Source organism: Benincasa hispida, unplaced genomic scaffold (assembly GCF_009727055.1).
Source record: "Benincasa hispida cultivar B227 unplaced genomic scaffold, ASM972705v1 Contig159, whole genome shotgun sequence".
Classification (NCBI taxonomy): Eukaryota; Viridiplantae; Streptophyta; class Magnoliopsida; order Cucurbitales; family Cucurbitaceae; genus Benincasa; species Benincasa hispida.
Genome location: NW_024064153.1, coordinates 1,326,504 through 1,332,102, shown reverse-complemented (window position 1 = coordinate 1,332,102; position 5,599 = coordinate 1,326,504). Strand labels below are relative to the sequence as shown.

Here is a 5,599-nt window from a genome sequence, read left to right as displayed (position 1 = left end):
TTATGTTTGTACCAAAGATAATCATATCATTAACATACAAACAACTAATCATGCAATCAACTCTAAACAACCTCAAGTAAACACGTGTTAGAAGAATTTACTAAAATATTGTTAAATTTCTCATACAATAGTTTAAGAGGTTGTTTAATAAAACCTCCTGGTTGTATCATACATATTTACTCCTCCAAGTCACCATTGAGGAATGTCTTCCTTACATCTATATGATATATTAGAAGACAGTGAATTGCTGCAAAGGCTATCAAGACTATATGGTAGCTATTCTCGTCGCACGTGAGTATGTATCATAATACCGATGCCTTGATTTGTGTGTACAACCTCATAACCACTAATCTATTTTACATTTGTTAATTGAACCATTTGGTCTAATTTCCTTCTTGAAGACCCATTAACACTAGTTGGTCTTTTTTTTAAAAGAAAATTCTATTAGATCTCATGTTTGATTCATAATATATGATCACATTTCAATAACTTCTACATTTCTTCGTAAGTTGCTAAATCACATAACAATCATACAACCATAATTCAATCAAGGTTTTCTCTTTCTCAAGATCATAGACATGCTCAATAAAACAAAGATGAGTAGCCTTAAACTCATTAAGATCTCTCATAAAATATCACACATTTTATTGCTAGACAATATCTTAAACTCCCATCAAATTCAACAAGCTTTCACAAAGATATGATGGGCTTTGCACATCATCATACTCCCAATTAGTTAGATAATAAGCAAAATAATGTTATGGGACCAAACTAAATTAAAAGTAATAATAATACTTTTCAACTTCATGAAAATTAATGGCCAAACATAATATTTAACACGACAATTTATGACATGAATCCTGCATAAATTTTGTTAAATATAAGACATGAAACATTATTTTCATCAATGCTATCATAATAATTAGACTTGCTCAAATTGATAATATAAAGCATCCCATTTAAGGTACGAAAAGTAATACAATAACAATAATATTATTAGTTTCTTATCACACTTGTCATGAGATAATTTGCTACCCATGAAATATTCAAATATATACTTATCAAATATGTAATATCATGAATTTTGTTCGTAATATAATTTCAGTATTATGTAATATTCGAGAATATTTTTTGGAATTTTGGAAATTTAATTGGATTACTGAGTTATAATTACTAATAAAGGGATGTTTCAATTTAATTGTTTAATCAAAGAAATTGTGAAATTTGGACTTTTTGTCACCTGAATTTAATTTTGGAGTTATTGTCGAAAATTAAAGTCATTTTAGAGAAAAGTGGATGAGTTTTGAATTGGGAATTGTTGGAAAAAAAAAGAGAATAAGTGTTAAAGGGAAGAAATAAAATAAAATAAAAATATTATTTTATTTTATTTTATTTATTTATATTTTATTTTCTCATCCCTTTCCCCTTTCTTCTTCCGCCGAAACCCCTTCCCCCTCGTGTTTTCTCTCCAGCCGAGACCCTAGCCGCCGCCCAGCCTTCAACCACCGCCCAGATCGGAAGCCGAAGGTCCACCACGCGCCGCGCCTCTGCAAAAACCCAGTCGCTCGCAACTGTACAGTCGTGACACCCAGTCACTCACGTCCACGTCATTTCCTCTACTTAGTCGCGTCGCGCAAGAGATCTTCATTGTTTGTCTGTCCTCGCAAGATCCATCTACCGACTAGGTCGTCCGTTCGTGCTCGTTGACCGATCACCGAAGCCGTTGCCCAGATCTACTCCAGCCCTAGCCGTGCGATCCCTGCCTCATTGCATGGCGCTGTCAATCTTCGCCATCTCCATCAAAGCACACCGCCACTCCAGCCGTCCTCGCTTCGCTCGTCACACTCGGCCAACGATCTCTTCTTCAGCCCATCATAGCAACCGGAACCCATGGCCAGTCGCTGGAATTTTAGGCCCAAGGTAAGGTTTTATGGGTTTCTTGGAGGTTTTGAAAACCATTGAATTTTTATTTAATTGCTTGTTCCTGATGTCTTGATGCTAGAATCACGTTTCGAGACTTTTGGTCAGTTGCCCAACTCATTTGAGGCCGTTTCGTTAGACGTTTGGGTGAACGTTATGGAGTAGAAGAGTGGATTTTGGTTTGGAAGTGTTGATAAATGTTGATGTTAAATTATGTTGTCCTTAGATTAAATCTTGGACTTGTCTAGGGGTGGGAGAAATTACTTGGGATAATTTCGTCGTGCAATTTGAGGTAAGTAATCTTACTACTAGAACTGTCCTACAATGATAATTATGATTTATTGAGGATTATTAGTTAGCATGATATTTATGTATGCCTTCATTGACTGAGGTTTGAAAGGACTTGAGCCAGGTTTTGATAAATATGATTTACTGAGGATATATTGATAGTTTGATGTTTATGTATGCCTTGCTGACATGAGGGATTAAAAGACTAGTTGTGCATAGAGATGTTTGAATACTAGTATGATTTGAGTATATTATTGTTATTAGAGATCCTGCTGAATCTGAGGATGATGAGATGCATACGTATATTATAGAGCTATGATAAAGAAATTTATACGTGTGTTATAGAACCATGATGATGAGATGTATATGTATGTTATGAGGCTAGGATGACGAGAGGTATATGTATGTTGTAGAATCATGATGATGAGATGTATATGTATGTTATGGGACTAGGATGACGAGATGTATAGGTAGGTTGTAGAACCATGATGATGAGATGTATATGTATGTTATAGAACCATGTTGTGATACTTGTGATGTTGAGATTGTGATAGTGTTCTTACTGATTAGTTAGATGCCCACTAGATGTTGTGTTTCATTCGGGATTCACCAAAGGTGGTGTTATCCTTCGAGATTCACCAGAGGTTTTGTTTCCTTGGGGATTCACTAGAGGTTATGTTTCTTGCGGGATTCACCAAAGGTGGTGTTATCCTTCGAGATTCACTAGAGGTTGTGTTTCCTTCAGGATTCACCATATCCAAAGGTGGTGTTATCCTTCGGGATTCATCAGAGGTTGTGTTTCCTCCGAAATTCACCAGAGGTTGTGTTTTCTTCGGGATTCACTAGAGGTGGTGTTTCCTTCGGGATCCACCAGAGGTTGTGTTTCCCTCGGAATTCACTAGAGGTGGTGTTTTCCTTCGGGATTCATCAGAGGTTGCTGGTCCTACGGGACTTACTAGAGGTAGTGGGCATACTTAACTACAATAGGATGAAATTCAGTTATTCATGTATGTATGTATCCCATGAGGAGTTGAAGTTTATATGTTCTACCAGAGGTAGGCATCTAAAGGACATAGATGCCTAGCCTAACCCCAGTAGTGGAGTTACTTACTGAGTATTTTATATTCATTTTTTCTCATGTTGTTGTTTTAGGTAAAGGTAGAGATGCACTGGCGATTGACAAGCGGAATCCGTGATCGAGCCACTGGGATCAGTTCTATGCTTCCGCTCATGATATTTAGATTTCTTTTCATATTTTTCAACTTTCAGTTTTGATGTTTGAAACTTATTTGTTTTCAGACCTATTTATTATCATTTATGATTTATGGGTATCCTGTCGTCTGTTTTTAATATTTGAATTTAATGAATGTCTTTTAAATTTACCTTATTTATTTAGCATTTAGTTCACTATAAAAGAGTCTAGTTTTAAGTTCCATGCATGCATGTGTTTAGTAATGGCCTAACTTGAGTTTTAAGGGGTCAGGTCGTTACAAAATATATATTGGTGGAGTAAATTACTGACCAAAATATCTTCAGCATATTTGAAAATTGAATTTGGATTTAGATCAAGATTTCAATCAAATCAAGAAAATCCTGTGGCTCCATTATCCAAATCGACGGTAGTTAAAAAATAAAAATTAGAAATATTTTGTAGAACAAACCACCAAAATCACAATAGAAATTTAAATGCTCTATCACAAGCACATATGACAGTTTATTTGGGTAATTATTTCTTTAATTCATTCTACCAACTATCTACTTTTTCATTTTTTTAATTAATTTTACTTCCATTTGGAATGAAAAATTTTCCCAAATTCAGGTCAACGTTTACCAATCTAAAAAAATAAAGAATCATAACATGATATATCTCAAAATCTTCCCAACAAACTGTCCATCCATCAACAACAAAGTATTGTTAGTTTGTGTGAGCTTTAGTCTATTTAGTTACTCCAGTGCACAAAAATCAATGACAAGAAATTACTTTTTTCATTCCAAATCACGAACTGACCTTAAAATTCAGTCTCAAGCTTCGATGTCACAACTAGTCCCGAATTATCCTATCTGAGCCTAAGACAAGATGTGATGACAATAAAATCCAAATGTGCAATGAGCCTATCGTGAAACTACATGCTTGAAATATAACATATCATGTGGGTCTTGACTTGAACTTTAAAACATGTCTTTATGATAACTTATATAACACATTAAACTACCGACAAGTATAAACAACACTTCAAAACCCCAGTTATTTACAATACTCTTACTTTTAACATGAACATGAATACATACAAAAGAAGACATGCAGAACTATATAGAATAGGTGGTAGACGTCACATAATCGGCTGGAAACTCAAGAAGTGCTACTTGGTAGGAAAAATGTAGGAAGAAAGGTTGAGCTGACAAGCCCAATGAGTGGTGGTTTTATTATAACATATTTTAATAGAAATATAAAATTCTTTAATCATTGATTGAAAACTATTAATATTAGATATAAAATATGCACAATCTAATAACAACATAATTTCCATAAATTAGCTGTAGAGAAATAAATATGAGTAATTGCTATTAAAAACATAAATATGAATAACAAAACATGCCACCAAAATTAGTACCCAAACATGGTCATACTATAAAAGAAGGAACTTTACGTACATAGCAGAAAAACATGGTAAGCTCAAGATGCATAGCAGAGAAACGTGGTCATACTACTCATCGACTAATCTTAAGGTAAAAAGTAGAGAAACATGGTCATACCTACACGCAGAGTAGCTCCCAAAAGGCAAAATACCGAAGTGGATCCCAAACACCTCATTTACCGAAGTCCTCATATATATCATGAATACACTATGAAAACACGTGAGTGCAGTGGATAATCATCGTGAGTACAACATTAGTAAATTGAAAATCAAATCTTGAAATATACTTGCCATTTTTGAAAACTTAAAAGCATATCCAGTCATATCCAATCATGATAAACATAAAACATCTCAAATATATATGAAATAAAACTTAGGGTTAAAATCATGAAAATCCCATAAAAATTGTAGCATAAATCTTGAAACCATATGTAGTAATAATTTTTCATGAAACTTGTAGTATCAATTAAATGATAATATTTTGATAAAATAAACTACTCAAGTCGAATTCAACCCTTAGCTAAATTAATACATGAAATAATATAGTATAATCTTATTTCCTTCATTTCTATTATTATAATACTACTTGCATTTCATTTAAACCAATTTTCCAAATTCTCGTACCCACAAGTCATAATGCTTTTATCCCTCTCTTTCCTCATTTACTATTCACTTTCTTAATCTCTCTCCACAATTCCCAGAAACAGCTTCTTCTACCCCCAAAACTCTCTCCACGGGCCATGCCTCATTATTAT

The 5,599-nt window shown here is 34.0% G+C and overlaps 1 long non-coding RNA gene across 1 annotated transcript; it reads left to right on the top strand.

Moving 5' to 3' along the window:
• Positions 1-1,415: 1,415 nt before the first annotated feature.
• On the top strand, positions 1,416-2,286 carry LOC120068972. The gene is made up of 2 exons (XR_005479410.1): positions 1,416-1,920; positions 2,003-2,286. It is a non-coding gene; the product is annotated as an uncharacterized LOC120068972 (long non-coding RNA).
• The last annotated feature ends 3,313 nt before the right edge of the window (positions 2,287-5,599 follow it).